General features: G+C 35.4%; 1 pseudogene; it reads left to right on the top strand.

The window, feature by feature from the left end:
• The first annotated feature begins 1,101 nt into the window (after positions 1 to 1,101).
• LOC131507992 (ubiquitin-conjugating enzyme E2 E1-like) lies at positions 1,102 to 20,824 on the top strand (annotated as a pseudogene).

Here is a 20,824-nt window from a genome sequence, read left to right as displayed (position 1 = left end):
CTGGAGTTTGTAAATTTAAAATGGGATCACCTGGGCAGAGTTCCTTCTGGACACATTGGGGGAGAGTCTATTTCCCGTGCTTTCCACGTATCAGAGGCTTCGTGTAATTTTGGTTTGCAGCCCCTTCCTCCATCTTGAGTGAGCAATGAGGAATTTCAAAATTCCTTCCTGACTTGCTTCCCTCTCTTCTGTCACTACATCACGTTTTCTCTAACACCCGTTGCTCTTCTTTCCTTCTAATAACAACCTTTGTGGTCGCATTGGGCCCACCACATATTTCCTTGAAATAATCTTCCCATTGCAAGGTACTTAATTTAATCACATTTACAAAGTCCTTCTGAACTTGAGCATAACATATTCACTAGTTCTGAGGATGAAGATTGAATATCTCTTGGGCCTGCTGTCTACCCCACCACACTTGCTACATCTCCCAGCATTTTGGTGGAAGTAATTCATTCTAAAAACCTTCAGCTGCAAAATTTTATCATATCTCCCAATGTATTGTCATCTCTGGTAATTGTTGACAGGTTAATATATTTGGTCACTCATATATTTATTAATTAATGCATTCAGAATGATTTATGAAGCACTTACTATATAACAAGTTCTGTGCTATGATAAACATAATGATAAACCAAACAGACATCATGTTTCATTCAAAAAATATTTCTCAAGACCTTCTTTGTGCCAATCTCTGCTCTGTTGATGGGAAAACAGAAGTGATCAAGAGAATTAAGGGTTTTTTTTTTTTTTTGCCCTCTCATTCCATTACAATGTTGTGTAAAGATAGATAAAGGTGAAATAAATTAGAAATTTGTCAGAGAGTGATGATTTCTATGCAAATAGTTACAATATGATAAGATGTGATAGATATTTACCATATAGCCATTTGTGAGTCAGAGGTAGGGAAGACTTCTCTCAGCTCGTGACATTTAAGCTACAAAATGGATGATATTAACGACCCATCCATGCAAATATCATGTTTTAAAGAGAGGAAATAGCTATTGTAAAACCCTTTAGGGAAAAGAAGTTGGTCTTTTTCCTCCTAAGTGCCAAAGAACATAAAATGTAATATCATTTTAAGTAAATGTGGTAAGGGCAATGACTGAGGAGGTGTCCAGTTCAGAGGGAGGGACTAACCCCGCCTCATTGCCAGGAGCACTCACACCTGTATCCCATTTCAGGGCTGCTCCCTCTGACCTTGTTCCACTCAGCCTCCTCATTTTGCCACCTTCACAACCATTTGATTCTTCTCGTATCCTGTACATAAGGTCTCCAAGCCTGCACAGAAGGTCAACATGATCATCCCTCACAAAAAGCATAACTCTCCCATCCACATACCGACTTCTCAGTGGCAATCTGCTGTGTCCCCCAGGCAATGTCCAGACTGCTACTTTCCCCTCCAGCTCATGTTGTTTAACCTTATTATCCCTACTTCATCAGTCTCAATATCCATCACTAAATTCTGGTTTCCTTTACTATTCCAGTTTCCTAAGCCTGTGCTTCATGTCAAATCATGCCTACCCCCATTTATATGTTAAAATCCTAACTTCTCAAACTTCTGAATGTGATCTTATTTGGAAACAGAGTCATAGCAGTGTTAACTAGACAAGATGAAATTGTTAGTTTGTGCCCTAATCCAATGTGACTGTGTCCTTATAAAAATGAGAAACTTGGACACAGAAACATGTACTTTGGGAGAATGTCAAGTGAAGAGAGAGACAGGCACAGAAGGAAGACAATGTGAAGACGCAGAGACAATACCATCCCCAAGCTAAAGATACCCAAGCCTACCAGAGGCTAGAAGGCCTGATAGAAATTCATCCCTAGTGCCTTCAGGGGAGCATGGCCCTGCTGATACCTTGATTTAGAACTTCTATCCTCCAAAACCTAGTGATAATAAATTTCTACTCTTGTCAGCCACTCAGTTTGGGATATTTGTTTTTCAGCAGCCCGAGGAAACTAATATACCATGGTATGTCAGTCCAGTGCAGGGACCTACTCAAGATCCTGGACCTTATCAAACTTATACACTTGAACCATATGAAATCTTAAGTTTGAACTTTAACTCTGACTACAACTTCCTATAATTCCAGCATTTTGCTCACCTACTCCCTCTAAATCTTTGCTCTTACCAGACTTGACCCTTCTATATTTGCCTATTGATTTCCTTCCAATGTTTAGTTCCTTCCCTCTACAGTCAACCCTTATAGTCTTTTGTTTTAATCATGCCCTTCCTAATAATTTCAACTTCCTTCTCTTGTTCTCTTTGACAAACTCTAACTCTGAATTAACTTCAGTTTTTGCTTTTAATGCTCCTTTACTTAAACTACTGAGTAGAGTGGGGAGAAAACCTGCATTAGCCTGGATAATTTTTGTTTACAGTTCTTTATTTTAAGAAAAATGCATATATAGTGGGAAGCATAAATTCTACTCATAGAATTTGTTAGGTTTGAAAAGCAAATTCACCCACATAGCCTACATCCCTATTGAAACATACTATATTACAAGACTCCAAAGTTTTCCCTTGTGATATTTTTCGTGTTCTTTTTAAGTTTTATTTATTTGAGAGAGACAGACATAGCATGAGTGGGGGAGAGTTAGAGGCAGACAGGGAGAGAGAGAGAGAGAGAGAGAGAGAGAGAGAGAGAGAGAATCCTGAGCAGGCTCCACACTACCAGAGCAGAGACCCATGTGGGGCTCAAACTTGTGAAACTATGAGATCATGACCTGAGCCAAAACCAGGACTCTGATCCTTAACCGAATGAACCACCTATGCACCCCTCCCTTGTGATACTTCTCATTCAACAACCACAACCTGGTCATGCTGAGGCCAGCAGGATATTGTTGTTTTGTGTACAGATTTTTTTCCACAAAGAAAGAAATAAAAATCACCTATATTGTATATACCAGTAGCTCAATCCTTTTTATGTTGAGTAGCAGTCCTGTTCATAAATATGATTAGTCCACTTTACAATTTATTGTGTCATGTCCAGGTTTGGCTATGATGAACAGATTTTCCATGAACATTCTGTATATACAAACTTTTACATGGACATATGTTTTCATTATAGTTGAATACATAAGCAGGAGTATAATCGTCTGTGGTGTGGTAAGTGTATTTTTAACTTTATAAAAAATGTCCTTATCTTTTCTGAAAAGGTTGTAGCATTTTACATAACCACTAGTGATAGATACGAGTTAGTTACTCCACATTCTTGCATATGCTTGGTGTTTCCAATACTTATAATTTAGATATGTTGGTGGATACACAGTGATTCTTAATCATAAAACTGAATATTGCCTTCCAGAACAACTGGACTTGCTTGGAAAACACTAGGTTTTTATTAATGTGACACTTTATTAATGTCAAAGTAGCACATGCTGCTGTCTACCTCCCACAAAATCCATCCTGTGGAAACTGACTATGAAGAATCAGATGGGACTGGACAGCAAGAATCATGAACTGACAAAAACCCGTGAGAAACTCCATGAAATATCCTTTTTCCAACTAATAATTTAACCCATCTGCATAGAATTTTTCTCCATTTGTACTTTTACAAAAATTGAAGAAATATCTTTCCTGTCTAAGGAAGAATTTGTCTAAGGCAAATTCTTGGACCATCTGTTATGTTTAGTGGCTTCCCCAGATATATTCTATTCTATATATATATCTATATATCTATATATCTATATATAGATATACACATATATAGATATGGTATATAATATATGTCATAAAATACTATGCATACATGTATTTATTATTGTTAGCAAAACTTTTCCTTTTGTAGGAAAGAAATATACCTAGCTATTATAGTAAAATGGCAAATTAAGGTGGCATTTGTGTTGTGTGTATGTGTGTATGTGTGTTTAAATAAGTAACCAGTGAACTTATCCCTGTCCAGAAAACTGGAGAAAAACATCTTATACCATTTTTATAAGAGAAAAAGTTGTGCTAATTGTTACACACTTGAGATATATTTCCTGTCAATGTTTCTTTGTCATAGTTTTAGGAACTGCTATGCAGTTAAGATCAAGATTTGCTCTCCTCAAGTGATAGATTTATTGGGAAAACGTTTCCTAGTAACTAACATTCTTTTCTTAAGATCTTTAAAGAATTTTTTTATAAGTTTATTCATTATTGAGAGACAGAGGGAGACAGAGCATGAGCATGGGAGGGGCAGAGAGAGAGGGAGTCACAGAATCAAAAGCAGGCTCCAGGCTCGGAGCTGTCAGCACAGAGGTGGACACGGGGCTCAAACTGAACTCACAAACTGCAAGATCACAACTCGATCTGAAGTCGGACACTTAACTGACTGAGCCACCCAGGCGCCCCAAAACCTTTAAACATTAAAGCCACATTTCAGTTTTTCTCACAGGTATTTATTTATGTCAGCAACTTAACTGAAGGTTATAGAATTTTTTATATTAAACACTTTTTATATTATACTTTTTAAGAAAAATTGAAACATAAAATTAGATTTATTCACGAAGTAAAATATTATACATTGATGAAAATGAATGAGGCAGAAACATGGTTAAAAATAGGTAAATCTTACACTTTTATATTAAACACTTTGTTTTAAACTTCTTATTTAGAAACAATAAAAAAATAATTATTTGGTTGTGGTATGTGGTAAGAATGGCCTTTGATCATTACCTACTTCAGGGTGACTGGTAAACTCTAAGCTCCTTTTACTTCCTGTTCCAATACACTGTTTAATAGAGTGGACTTAGGATCTATGCTAACTGCTTGAATATTTCATGAGAGTGTTATGATAGTTTAATGATGGTTTTTGTACTTGCTTATTTGTCTTTTAGGGTGGCTGGTGACACAAGTGGCAAAAAACTGCACAAAGAAGAGAACAACAGGATAAAGGACCTGAAATTGAGACAGGGAACCATCAAAACCCTAGAGGAGAAAGCAGGAAAAAACCTCTCTGACCTCAGACGCAGCAATTTCTTACTTGACACATCTCCAAAGGCAAGGGAATTAAAAGCAAAAATGAACTATTGGGACCTCATGAGGATAAAAAGCTTCTGCACTGCAAAGGAAACAATCAACAAAACTAAAAGGCAACCAACGGAATGGGAAAAGATATTTGCAAATGACATATCAGACAAAGGGCTAATATCCAAAATCTATAAAGAACTCATCAAATTCCACACCCAAAAAACAAATAATCCAGTGAAGAAATGGGCAGAAAACATGAATAGACACTTCTCTAAAGAAGACATCCAGATGGCCAACAGGCACACGAAATGATGCTCAATGTCACTCCTCATCAGGGAAATACAAATCAAAACCACACTCACGCCAGTCAGAGTGGCTAAAATGAACAAATCAGGAAACTATTGGTGCTGGCGAAGATGTGGAGAAATGGGAACCCTCTTGCACTGCTGGTGGGAGTGCAAACTGGTGCAGCCACTCTGGAAAACAGTGTGGAGGTTCCTCAAAAAATTAAACATAGACCTACCTTATGACCCAGCAATAGCACTACTAGGAATTTACCCAAGGGATACAGGAGTGCTGATGCATAGGGGCACTTGTACCCCAATGTTTATAGCAGCACTTACAACAATAGTCAAATTATGGAAAGAGCCTAAATGTCCATCAACTGATGAATGGATAAAGACATTGTGGTTTATATACACAATGGAATACTACATGGCAATGAGAAAGAATGAAATATGGCCCTTTGTAGCAACATGGATGGAACTGGAGAGTGTGATGCTAAGTGAAATAAGCCATACAGAAAAAGACAGATACCATATATTTTCACTCTTATGTGGATCCTGAGAAACTTAACAGAAGACCATGTGGGAGGGGAAGGAAAAAAAAAAGTTATAGAGGGAGAGAGCCAAAGCATAAGAGACTCTTGAAAACTGAGAATAAACTGAGGGTTGATGGGGGGTGGAAGGGAGGGGTGGGTAGGTGATGGGCATTGAAGGGGGCACCTGTTGGGGTGTGCACTGGCTGTTGTATGGAAACCAATTTGGCAATAAATTTCATATTTAAAAGAAGAAGAAGAAGAAGAAGAAGAAGAAGAAGAAGAAGAAGAGAAAGACAAGCAGGACAGAGTTTATTCACTCTCCAAGGGAAGAGAGAGGCCAGACTTCAAGAGAGATGATAGCCAGCCAAGTTTTTGTTTGTTTCTTTGTTTTTCTTTTAGCTTTTTTAAGGATGTGAGAGCATTGCTGTGCCCATAGAAGGTGTGGGGAGCAGGTGGATTCTTGGCCAGGTAGGGGAGGAGGTGGCAGGTGTCTCAAAGGGCTCTGTCCACGGCCCATCTGGGATAGGGGCTGTGGTCAGGCTAGAAAATATGTTTAGTAGTTGGGGTCTATTTTTTGAGAATGTAGGGCCCTGTGACCTAGAAAAGCAATGACTTAGGGCCAAGTGCAGATATCTGTGAATTTTGTCTGTAAACTTGATTGGTGAGGGTGGAGGGGGCGCTTTGAATAGATTCCTTTCACTATCTATGTGTCCATGTTTGATTGTGTCCATCTATGTATCTATGTATATATGTGTCTATGTATCTATCTATCTGCCTATCTATCTATCATCTATCATCTATCTATCTATCTTTCTTAATTTTAACATAATCTAATTTGTCATTTCACCCATTACAGTTAGTTATTTTGTCTATCTATCATCTATCTATAATCTCTATTATATCTATCATCTATTTATCTATCATCTATTGATTTTTCTGCATTATTCTATAGCAGACCTAATTGTTTCTAGGGAACTGAATACCAACAGTTAATAGTGAATTCTCTAAGACTCCAAAGGAAACAAATAATGTGATTACAATTCTCTTGGTGCACATTTTTTTTTGATGGATAGCTGGAAATATATAAAAGTAAGTTATTTAAACCTAGTACAGCAGAATTCTAAGCCATTGGATAAATTCAGGGGATTTTCATACATTTGGAGTCTTGTAATTTGGGGAAAAAAACTCTAAGGAAAATTTACATTTCATCTGCTTTGCTTTTCTTCACTCTCCCTCCAGGAGGAAAAAGAAAATGTGTTTATTTAGACAGTTAATTGAAGAACATTAATTGGGTCACCTTACTAAATGATAGATTTAGCAAGGAATGTAAAAACAAGTTGGCATGCAGCAAACACTTGTTTATCTTTTTCCTAGAACTGACTGAAGTGTAAACTTTTGTGTATTTTTATCTCTATAATAGATATTAGCTGCAATATAGATGCTAAGGAAGGGTCTTCGGTACGAGAGTGCCTGCTGACATGCAGATGGATGATCAAATACTATTTTTGTTCCATTTCCTCATTATAGTTCCATTTTCTCTCAGCAAACAGTATAACTAGATTTATTCAATAATACAGTAATTGCCAGACTAAAAAGAACATCAGAAATACAATCTTTTGCTGTCAACTTCAAAGGGATTCCATGCCTATAGTAATTAAAATTAAAAAGTATCATTATTCAAGGATGTTCTGTTTTTTTTTGAAAAATATTTTACTTCATTAAATTGGAAGTGAGTAGGAGAGGAAAAAACGAGTTGATGTCATTTTCTCAACAGAGTATAACGAAATGGAAAAATCAGGTGTTAAATCCAGTCAAATCAAACATCAGGCTGAGGATATTAAGTTTTCCATTTGTGTATATGCTAAATGCAGGTAATTACTATTCAGCAGCTAATTCTACGTTCTTTAAGCCCTAAATGAAATACGAACATATATTAAATACAAAATTTATCCATGAGAGATGAAGACTGTTAACAAGCAGATACCAGAATATTATCCAAATCCAAATGATTTTAAAATAATTTTCATTTTTTGTAAATGTCCAGATGTTTATATCACTTCATGAACATTATTATAGCATACCCTTGGAGAAATTAAGTAAATACTTCTCTAAAGTTCTGGATATATATCTTCTAATATTATTTTTTGTTATTATACCAAACAGAATAAAATTATAACACACTTATTGAGTTTGGGAGTCGCTCACATTTTAATATTTACAAAACAAAAACACTTTTTATAATTGGAGATATGTCACAATTTCATTGGGTGCTTTTTGTAATATTTTTTTCTACATGCTACAGAAAATAATGATGTCTCTTGGAATCTATATTTTTTAGTTTCATTAAAAATGACATGGATGGGGGCACTTGGGTGGTTCAATCACTTGGGCGTCGACTCTTGATTTCAGCTCAGACATGATTTCATAGTTGCTAGGTTCAAGCCCAGTGTTGGGCTCTGCACTGACAGTGTGGAGCCTGCTTGGTATTTTCTCTCACTTTCTCTGCCCTCCCCTGCTTGAGCTCTCTTTCTCTCAAAATAGAAACATAAAACATTTCTTTAATTAAGAAAAAATGGCATGGATGATAAAAGTAATTATAAGAGAAGGAAAAGTATCTCTTTCAGATTTTTAAAAGTTCTATATTTGGTAGCTTGATTCTTTTATCTTGACATATTTTAAAAATATAATTTAAATTTAGTTGATTTATATGAAATTTGTGTTATTTATTTTCTTTAGAGCAGTTTACTTATAATGCAGAGAGAAATCAGCTCTCATGTATTTGTAAACAGGAAAATAATTAATTAGACTATGTAAATTGGCATAGTGTGGATCACACTATGTAATACACAAAAACGTCATAAAATGCTTACCTGAAAATAGTATCCGATATAGTAATAAGAAATATAACAAATGGTTTTCTAGTACTATATCAAACTAGTCTCTATGATTTTCAAAATAGTTGGCATAATAATATTCATTATAATAAAATAGATATTATTTAAAGAGTTTACAAACCCGATATGAGCATCTTAAACACATACATGAAATTATAATAATTAGTTAAGATAATAATTTTCTTATCAATTTCTTTTGGTAATATTCTAAATCGATCTGCATTTCCAGCTATTGCACGGAAAAAATATTTTGCATATATCTTGAGAGAAGCTTAAGTAAGGGAGATTAACAGATGTAGAGGACATTTTGTTATGTAATCTAATTATAAATTTGAAAAGGTGATTTGGGATGAGTTTGTTCATAAAACAAATACATATTTTATAATGCAAATGTCAATGGAGATTTATCTAGAAAAATAAAAACTATATAAACAACTATTTTACTTTATGTATAATGCATTTTAAGTTGTAATAAAGTATGCTAATTATTAAAATGAACAAATGGTAAATCAACTGTTAATTTATTTGGAAGTTTCCTAACACCAGTAAGATATATCTTCCTTCATTTCAAATCGAATTTTCAGAGTCTGACCATAAAACATTTAATTTTACCCCAAATCTTTGAAAGTATAATAAACTTCTCAAGGGCCTCTTTCATTTACCCTATTGATACTGAATCTCCTTTGAAGAACTTATGATACCATCATTCCTATTGATTTTCTCCTTTTCACAGTTTTGATGACCAGGTCCTTAATTGTCAAGGACTTTGCACATGACTTAGGAATTTTTAAAGTTACTTTCTTTGCTCTCTGTAAAACTCAGTTATATGACCCTGTACACTTCTGTAACTTCTAAGCTCTTTATTATACTGTGCCCCAGAGAGGTTAATGGTTTAACTTGCCACAACTACTTAGCGACAGAAATAATATAATTAATACATAATTATAGAGATATTTACATTAAAGTCAATAAATCTACGTGTGTCAGTTTACTAGAGCTGCCACGGCAAAATGCAATAGACTCTCAAGCTTAAATCACAGAAATCTATGTTCTCACATTTCTGGAGCCTGGAAATCTAAGATCAACATGCAAGAAAATTTGGTTTCTTCTGAATCCTCTCTCCTAGGCTTGTAGGTGGCTGCCCCCTTGCTGCCTTTTCACATGGTCAATCCTCTGTGTACATACAGTCCTGGTGTCTCACCTTCTTACAAGAACACCAGTTGTATTGGATTCTAGAAATGCTCTAATGGCTTTATTTTAACTTAATGACCTCTTTAAAGACCTCGTCTGCAAATATGGTTGCATTCTGAGGTACTGGGGTTTAGAGCTTCTATACATATGAATTTTTGATGGGATACAATTCAGTCCAAAACAATATGCAATGCCAATATGTTATTATTATTATTATTATTATTATTGTTTATTATGTATTTTATTATTCATCCAACATATTCAGTGCTCCTGTTTTATTGTTATTACTGGGGTAGCAGTGAGGATAATACAAGGAAAAATACAAACATAATATGCCACTTTTTTCATAATATAATAAAACTTAATGTATGAAACTCAAATTTCTAATAATATTTAACATAAATAACTAAACTCAATTCCTTGAAGAATTTTTATTTTCCTCATGACTTCTCTCCAATCATAATTTTCTTGCTTCTTCCAATCTCCTTTTCTTGCTCTCACTCTTCTATTTACTGTCCAGATGAGATAAGATCTAAGAATCAATGCTAGATGCTATTACCATTTCTACCTTCACTCACTCCTTCGGTGTCTCATGGCTATAAATGGCAATATATGCCATAAACAGGTCTATTAATTACACTCTTTTCTCCAAAATTACTCCTTGTCAAATCTCCATTTCACATGATGGCATTGATTGCTCAGGAAAAAACATTTACTTTTTTCAGACAAAAATATTTATAAAAATCCTTCTTATTTTCCATTTTCCCTTAAAATCCATATAAAATTAATCAGTAATCCCTGCCAATACTAACTCCAAAATAGGTCCCAAAACATTCTATATCACCTTTTCTTCATAATAATCACTGCAGCTTAGGGACAAAGCTATAATTGCCCCTAAGTTAGATCCCTTAAATTTCTTAATCTCTCTAATTTCTTAGTGCTCATTATTCAATCAGTCGGTAAAGGAATGTAGAATAACATTTTATACTATTATATATAATATGAACAAGTTATGGACACCTATGTTACAACATAGTGTCTATAGCTACAATTCTGGATAGTACACTTCAAATTTTGTTAAGAGCATAGAGCTCATCTTAGGGCTCTTACCATATGAAAAAATGTGAACAAAATCACATCAACAGACTAGAGACAAATTTTTGTATGATTTTATCAAAAGAGTCAGAAAAACTTTGACAGCATCCAACACACTTTTATGATAAAAACACTTAGCAAACTAAGAAAGAAGGGAACTTCTTCAACTTGAATATAATTTAAAATTGCACCAAAATCAATAAGATACCTAGAATAAACCTAACCAAAGAGGTGAAAGACCTGTACTCTGAGAACTATAAAAACTTCGATGACAGAAGTTGAAGAAGACACAAAAAAATGGATATTCCACGCTCATGGGTTGGATGAGCAAACACTGTTAAAATGCCTATACTGCTGAAAGCAATCTACACATTTAATGCAAGTCCTATCAAAATGCCAACAGCATTTTCCACAGAGCTAGGATAAACAGTCCTAAAATTTACATGGAATAATAAAAGTCCCAAAAAAGCCAAAGCAGCTGCTGGAAAAAGCAAAGCAAAGCTGGAGGCATCACAATTCCAGATTTCAGGTATATTACAAAGCTGTGCTGATCAGAACAATATGGTACTGGCACAAAAGTAGACACATAGGTCAACAGAACAGAATAGAAAAACCAGAAATGTATCCATAACTACATGGTCAATTAATCTTTGACAATACAGAAGAACATCCAATGGGAAGAAGACAGCCTCTTCAACAAATGGTGTTGGAAAAACTGAATGGCAGCATGCAAAGGGATGAAACTGGACCACTTTCTTACACCATACACACACACAAAAAAATTGAATATGCGTGAAAGACATAAATGTGAGTCAGGAAACCATCAAAATCCTACAGGAGAACACAGACAGTAACCTCTTTGACCTTGGTTATAGCAACTTCTTACGAGATACAGCTCCTGAGGCAAGGAAAAGCAAAGCAAAAATAATCTATTGGGACATTATCAAGAATAGTATACAAAATGTATAAATAACTTATCAAATGCAACAGCCAAAAACTGAATAACTTGATTAAAAATGAGCAGAAGACACAAATAGACATTTTTCCAAAGAAGATATATGGATAGTCAACAAACACATGAAAAGATGCTCAACATCACTGATCATCAGGAAAATACAAATCAACACTACAATGACATATCATCTCAAACCTTTCAGAATGGCTAAAATCAACACAATAAACAACAGGTGCTGGGAACCCTCTTTGCACAGTTGGTGAGAATGCAAACTGGTGCAGACACTCTGGAAACCAGTAGGAGGATAGTCAAAAAGAGAGAAATAGAACTACCCTATGATCCAGAAACTGTATTATTAGGTATTTAGTCTATGAATACAGAAATACTAACTCAAAGGGCTACATGCGCCTCGAAGTTTATAGCAACATTATCTACAATAGCCAGATTATTGAAAGAGCCCAAGTGTTTACCAACTAATGAGTGGAAAAAGGTACACACACACACACACACAATGGAATATTACTCAACCATAAAAAGAATGAAATCTAGGGGCGCCTGGGTGGCTCAGTCGGTTAAGCAGCCAACTTCAGCTCAGGTCATGATCTCGCGGTCCGTGAGTTCAAGCCCGCATCGGGCTTTGTGCTGACAGCTCAGAGCCTGGAGGCTGTTTCAGATTCTGTGTCTCCCTCTCCCTGACCCTCCCCCATTCATGCTTCATCTCTCTCTGTCTCAAAAATAAATAAACATTAAAAAAAAAAAAGAATGAAATCTTACTATTTGCAACAACATGGATGGAACTAGAGAGTATTATGCTAAATGACATAAGTCAGTGAGAGAAAGACAAATACCATATGATTTCACTCATATGTGCAACTTAAGAAACAAAACAAATGAGCAAAAGGGAAAAGAGAAGGGAGAAAGTACACCAAGAAACAGAGTCTTAACTATAGAGAATAAACTGATGGTTACCAAAGGGGAGGTGGGTGCGGAGAGGGGTTAAAAAGGTGATTGGAATTAAGGAGTACACTTGTTGTGATGAGCACTGGGTGTTCTATGGAAGTGTTGAATCACCATATTGTATACTTAAAGCTAATATTACACTGTATGTTAACTAATAGGAATTAAAAAAAAAAAAGACTTAAAAATAAAAAGCATATTTTGGGAAAAAAAGCATATCTATAAAAAATCTACAGCCAGCTCACATCATATTTAAAAGTGAGAATCTAGGGGCGCCTGGGTGGCTCAGTTGGTTAGGCATCCTACTTCAGCTCAGGTCATGATCTCACGCTCCGTGAGTTCAAGCCCCATGTCAGGCTCTGTGCTGACAGCTCAGAGCCTGGAGCCTGCTTCAGATTCTGTGTCTCCCTCTCTCTCTGCTCCTCCCCTGCTCATGCTCTCTCTCTCACTCTCTCTCAAAAATAAACATTAAAAAAGTTAAGAAAAGGGGCGCCTGGGTGGCGCAGTCGGTTAAGCGTCCGACTTCAGCCAGGTCACGATCTCGCGGTCCGTGAGTTCGAGCCCCGCGTCAGGCTCTGGGCTGATGGCTCGGAGCCTGGAGCCTGTTTCCGATTCTGTGTCTCCCTCTCTCTCTGCCCCTCCCCCGTTCATGCTCTGTCTCTCTCTGTCCCAAAAATAAAAATTAAAAACGTTGAAAAAAAAAATTTTTTAAATAAAAAAAAAAAAAAAAAAAAGTTAAGAAAAAAATATATAAATAAAAGTGAGAATGTAGATTCTTTCCCCTAAGATCAGCTGCAAGACAAGGATGCCCCCCACCCTCTCCTCTTTGAGCACTCCTATTCAACATCATAGAAGTCTTAGTACAATAGAGCAAGAAAAATATACAAATGTATACAGATTGGTTAAAAAATGATTTTTTCTTTTGGAAATGACCTAATTATTAAGGAATACACCTTATTAAGTAAATCATTAAGAATCAATATCAACAACAACAACCAAAAACTTCTGGAACAAATAAAGCCATTATAGAAAGGCTGAAGGATACAAGGTCAATACAAAATAGTCAACTGCTTTCCTATATACCAGTAATGGACAATTAGAATTAAAAAATTAAAAACACAATACCATTTACATACACATAAAAAACCTGAAATACAAATATAAATCTAATAAAAACCATGTACAAGATCTGTATGAAGAAAACTATAAAACTCTGATGAAAGAATCAAAGATGTAAATAAATGCAAATGATAATAATTAAAAATATTCACATTTATGAATAGAAAAAATAGATATCTTCAAGATGTTAGTTCTTCCCAGTTTGATATACAGATTCAATACCATCCCAATCAAACTTCTAGAAAGTTATTTTCTGAATACCAACAGAGTCTAATGTTTATATAAAATGGCATAAGATCCAGAATAGCCAGCACAATATTAAAGAAGAACAAAGTGAGAGCACTGAAGTACTGAAACTACCTGACTTCAAGACCTCCTGTCAAGTTACAGCAATCAAGAGTGTGGTATTAGTGAAATACAGAAAAAAATGATCAGTGGAACAGAATAGAGAGCCCAGAAATACACCTACACAAATACAGCCAACTGATATTTGACAATGGAGGAAAATAATTCAGTGGGGGAAAAAGAAAGTAGTCTTTTTAAGAAATGGCTTTGGAACAACTGAACATCCACATGCAACACAATGAATGTAAACACAAGCTTTACACCTTTCACAAGAATTAACTCAAAATGGATCATAGACTGAAATATAAAACACAAAGATATAAAACTCTTAGAATATAACATAGAAGAAAAACGAGGTAGACATTCTTGGTTTGGCAGTGACAATTAAGATAAAACACTAAAAGCATAACCCATGAAACACAAAATTAATAAATTGGATTTCATTATAGTTAAAATTTTCTGCCTTGTGAAAGGTTCTGTTAGGAGAATGAAGAGATAAAACACATAAGAGGAGAAACATTTAGAAAACACAATTGGCAAAGGATTTATATTCAAAATTTCCAAAACTGTTAAAACTCAGCAATAAGAAATCAAACAGCTTAAGTAATAAATAGGCGAAAGATCCGAAGAGATGTCTTACAAAAAGGAGATATACACATGGCAAATAAGCATTTGAAAAGATGTAAACAACATGTTTAATGCCATTAAGGAATTGCATGTTAACAATCCGATGCTATAGCACAGCTATTAGAATAGCTAGAGTTCAAACTACTGACAACACCAAATGCTTATGAGTGCGGAGCAACAAGAACTCTCGTTTATTGCTGGAGGAAATGAAAAATGGTACAAGCCACTGTGAAAGACAGCCTGGCAGTTTCTTTCAAACTAAACACACCACCTTTATGATCCAGCCATGATATTTACCCAAATGAACAGAAAACGTCTGTCCAAACAAAAACCTTCACATGAGCGTTTGTAGCAGCTTTATTCATAATTCCCAATATTTGGAAGCAACCAAATAGGTGTTTCAGTAGGTGAATAGATAAATAAGCTGTGATGCATTCAGACAATGCCATATTATTCAGCACTAAAAAGAAATGAGCTATCAAGTCACAAAGACGTATGGAGGATCCTTAAACGCATATTGCTAAGTAAAAGCAGCCAATTTGAAAAGGTTATGTACTCTATAGTTCCAACTATATCATTTTCTGGGAAAGGCAAAACTAATGAGACAATGAAAAGACCAGTAGCTGACCAGGAGTTCAGAAGGAGAGACAGAAGGATGACCAAGTGGAGCACAGTGGATTTGTAGGGCCGTGGAAATGTTCTCGAAGATACTGTAATGGTGGATTTATGTTACACATCTGTCAAAAATATATAAATATGCAACACAAGGAGTTAACCTTAACGTAAAATGTGGACTTCAGGCATAATAAGGTATCAATACTGGCTCATCAGTTGTGAGAAGTATATCACACTAATGGAAGACATTAATAATAAAGGCAACTGTGTACAGAAGGAGAGAGGGTATATTAGAAGTCTCTATTTTCACTCATTTTTTTTCTGTAAACCTAAAAATTCTCTGAAATATAAAATCTATTCAATTAGGCATTTTAAAGTCATGGATAAAAGGGATATAATACGAAGGTTATGAATCAGAAATAAAACTGATATTTCATGAGATAACTGCCAAGAATTTAATGAAGTAGTTTATCACAATACTAAAATAGAAAAAAAAAGGAAAGAAAGAAAGAAGGAGACAATATGAAGCATGGCATTGCACAAGAATGAGTTCCAGTACATAGAGTGTGTTCACATGTCATGTCTATTTTTCTTCAAAATTTTTACTTTTCTCACCACTAACATATAGATAATGGAAACAAAATAAACATTAAAGTAAGAATTTTCGGGGCGCCTGGGTAGCTCAGTTGGTTGAGCGTCCGACTTCAGCTCAGGTCATGATCTCACGGCTGGTGAGTTTGAGCCCCGCGTCGGGCTCTGTGCTGACAGCTCAGAGCCTGGAGCCTGCTTCCGATTCTGTGCCTCCCTCTCTGTCTCTCTGCTCCTCCCCCACTCATGCTCTCTCTCTCTCTCTCAAAAATAAACATTAAAAAAAATTTTTAAAAAAAGTAAGAATTTTCAAAATTACCTAGAGTATTTTTATTTGCATTTTTTTAAAAAAGCTCTCTTCTTGTCTTCCCACTACGCATCTGACCTTTTCTATTTTCAATCAAACTCCTTCATTGTTTTAACCTTCTACATGACATAAAAAGTTCCTTTTCTTGTTTTCTTTTTAAAGATTATTGAACTTGCACTTTTCTATGAACATTTATCCAATATTTTCCCATCTTGTTCCCTGCCCTCTTTGCAATAGTTTCAACCACTAAGAAATGGAGTCCCTTTATGTCTTTCTGAATGTTGGCTGGCCTTGTTTGACAAAATGCAGTAGAAGTGGTAGTATGCTTCTTCTTAGGCTTAGGCTTTGTACATTCCTACTCCTTCTGTTAAAAATCTAAAACCATGTAAGTGAACTTAGGCTAGCATGCTGAAGGGTGAGACCATTGGGCTGTAGCCCAAGTTTTCCAAGGTATCATTTGTGAATGACATTTTTTTAAAGAGCCAGCCATGGTCAATCTACCAGCTGACTGAAATACATGAAGCAAGACCAGCTGAGACTAGTAAGAATGATCCAGTAAGAACCACCTAGATGTTTTGCTAACCTACAAACACACATGAGCTAAATAACTACTTAAATTTCTTTAAGCCACAAAGTTTTAGAATAGTTTGTTACACAACAAAAGTTAAGTAAAACAAAAAACTTCAAAAGACACAAATATAATAATGACCATCAAAACTTTTTTTCTCATGAATTTTCTGGGAAAGGCGAAACTAACGAGACAATGAAATTTTATTTATTTATTATCTCCAACTGGATATCCCACTGGCAACTTAAGCCTTATCAATACTGAAATCATTGCTCCTTTTCCAAATTTTTATATTTTATATTTTTTCTTCGGCCGTATTACTTAAAAATCATACGCATTTGAAAATTATTTTAATTACAATTCTTTATCCTTAATATATCACCAAGTGGATAGTGAGTCACCCCAAATGTCTCATAAACGCATTCTTATTTCCTGTTTATAGTATAATAGTGTTCACTTAGCATATCTTGAACTATAACATGGATGATATAATCTCTTTTTAACTGCTCTTTTAATTTGCAGGGTTTCTTCAATCCAAATCTTCTAGAAGTATATTTCTATATTGAAATCATTATTATTTAAATACCTCATAAAATTTATTTTTTCTTGATACTATTTAAGGAAAATTGTGTTATATCTGATATATGAAAACAAAATCCACTATCATGAGTTCCTAGACTACTTAGGTTATATTTCAACCTTAGTTTGATCCCTGATTCTCTCATTCTATATTGTAACTACTCCAAGTATACTCATTTATTCCATATCTCCTTGTCTTTGTAAAAGCTGTTTCCTCTGCCTAGAATTCCCTAAATTCAATGTTATCATATGTTGACTGTCCCACTTTTTCTTCAAGTGACAGTTCATGTATTATCACCTGTAACTATAGATGGAACATATTAGATAGAAATAAAAAAAAATATGATACCTTAGAGAGTAAACACCATCACTGAGGCAATATTGATTATATCGGTTTTTTTTTTAATGCTTATTTTTGAGAGAGAAAGTGTAAGCAGGGTAGAGGCAGAGAGAGAGAGAAAGAGAGAGGAAGAGAAGCTCTGAAGTGGGCTCCACGTCGACAGCAGCAAGCCTGATGTGGGGCTTGAACTCACGAACTGTGGGATCATGACCTGAGTCAAAGTCAGACAATCGACTGAGCCACCCAGGCGCCCCTCATTTTTTAAAAATATATTAATTTATTTTGAGAGAGACAGATAGAGACTGAGTGGGGGAGGGATAGAGAGAGAGGAAGAGAGAGAATCCCAAGCAGGTTCTGCAGCTGTTAGTGCAGAACCCTACGTGAGCTTGAGCTCATGACCTGAGAGATCATGACCTGAGCAGAAACTAAGAGTCAGATTTTTAACTGACTGAGCCATCCATGAGCCCCTCTTTCATTATTTTTTTTAAGTCCGTTTCAATCACTCATCCAAAAACATGCCCTGTACTTATCTGAGACTACTATTGTTTTCTCTGATATTATAGTCAAAATATTACCAGCACTTTGTTTTTCCCTAAAGCCTCTACTGGCTTCAAATAGGTCAATATAATATTCATTCTCTCTCTCCCTCTCTTTTTTTTTTTTTTTGAGACATCACCATATTCAGCTCAATTTTAAGCTTTTATAATGCTTTAAAAAAACTATGAGTAAAATTTTCTTTGGGCAAATAGATCTGATATCATTGGATGTACCAAATTCTATCTTCTCTGCCCAATCATGTAGTTAATACATGTCCTACACAGCCCGATGCTTTAAAGAATTACCAGTGTATTTTTTTCCAAAGGTACTGACAAAAATTAAAACCTGTTTTTTTTTCAGTGTAGTCTTCTTTGAAAAGAGACACTTTCTTTGATAATATTTAACAGTTGTCATTCCATCACACTTTGATATCAATCACTCACTCCACCTTATTAAGTCCCCCCTATAATCAGCAGATGTATCATTTCATAGTGTCCTTGAGCTTCTAATTGACTGTCAGTTCTCAGTTCCATCTTCCTAAATTCTACATTTGGTGACAATGCTTAGAAAACACTCAATTTTACTGATGCTCTTTAGGGATTTTCTGAGATGTGGGAAATTAGGTGATGTCTTTTTTATTCTCAGTTTGTCATTTCTGTGAGTCTAGATTCATCACTGAACTTGTCCAAAAAATAATGCAGTGATAAATGACTAAAGGGACTAAAGTGCTAAAGACTTTAGGGTCTATAGTTTTTCCTATAGTTGATAATAGTTAGTTACAATTCATAAATAATTGTAAACAATTTCAGTATTATCAATGGCAGTAGCCAGTGTGATAAAATCAATTTAGCTAATTATATACATCCACCATTTTCTTTTTTTAAATTTTTTTTTTTTTTCAACATTTTTTTTTTATTTTTTTATTTTTGGGACAGAGAGAGACAGAGCATGAACGGGGGAGGGGCAGAGAGAGAGGGAGACACAGAATCGGAAACAGGCTCCAGGCTCCGAGCCATCAGCCCAGAGCCTGACGCGGGGCTCGAACTCACGGACCGCGAGATCGTGACCTGGCTGAAGTCGGACGCTTAACCGACTGCGCCACCCAGGCGCCCCAAATACATCCACCATTTTCAAAAAACTTGAATAAAAAGCTTTACTGGAAGATATTTATCTTTTATGACTATCATTTTGAGACATTTCTTCTTACAAGAAAATCTCAAGATTGTACTTAGAATTGGCATAATTTTTATTGGAAATTTACATTATGTTTATAAATTACATTATAATTTTACTTATAATTTACTGGTTTCCATGTCTTAAAATATATTTTTTCCTAACGTATAATTTTTTTATCAAAAGACTTGCAGTTGTGGAACTTAGCAAAAAATTCAATAATTTTCATAGTAAGTATTTTTGTATTTTTAGCATTTGATTTATTAAATAAAATATTTATTGTATAGATTTCCTGATCCTCAAACCACAGTCAAAACTCACTCATTTAGCGATAGCCCCTTACTATCTCTCATGCAATTTAAACTAGTATTTTCTTACTTTAATATTATGCAGTGGTATTTACTCAAACATCACTCAGTTTGACTTCTGCTCCTCTCCCACCAACAGAAGGACAGGCCAAACCCAGCCCAAGGAGCAGGAGCATCCCACCAGGGCAGTGGCACAAAGGAGTCAGACACAAAGAGATGGGCTTTTTCTTGGGTGGGGTGTGGGGTTCACTTCGCTGGATGACGTTCGGAAGGACAGCGCTAGCTCCTCCTCATCTTTGTCCTCCAACCAGAAACCAAGAAAGAAACAAACGCCCCCAAGATGAAGGAGAGTAAAATTAGTGTGAGCAAGAATTCTAAACTACTCAATACTAACGCAAAAAGGATTCAGAAGGAACTGGCAGACATCACTTTAGATCCTCCACCTAACTGTAGTGTTGGTCCCAAAGGTGGTGACATCTATGAATGGAGATCCACCATGCTGGGGCCTCCAGGATCTGTATTTGAGGGCGGTATACTCCTCCTTTATACCACTTTTATACCAGAATACCCCTTTCAACCTCTAAAGGTTACATTTTGGACGATAATCTCTCACTGTAATATTAACAGTCAAGGAGTTATTTGCTTGGACATATTAAGAAGATAATTGGAGTGCAGCACTAACCTTTTCTAAAGTTCCCCTTTCTATCTTCTCCCTTCTTAACAGACTGTAATCCTGCTGACCCTTTGGTGCATAGTGTTGCCATTGAGTATATGACCAACAGAGCAGAACATGATAGAATGGCCAGACAGTGGACCAAGAGATATGCTACATAAATTGGGTTTTCACAA

Source organism: Neofelis nebulosa, chromosome 3, assembly GCF_028018385.1.
Source record: "Neofelis nebulosa isolate mNeoNeb1 chromosome 3, mNeoNeb1.pri, whole genome shotgun sequence".
Taxonomy (NCBI): domain Eukaryota; kingdom Metazoa; phylum Chordata; class Mammalia; order Carnivora; family Felidae; genus Neofelis; species Neofelis nebulosa.
The sequence above is the reverse complement of the archived record's forward strand: the minus strand, read 5'-3'. Positions and strand labels throughout refer to the sequence as shown.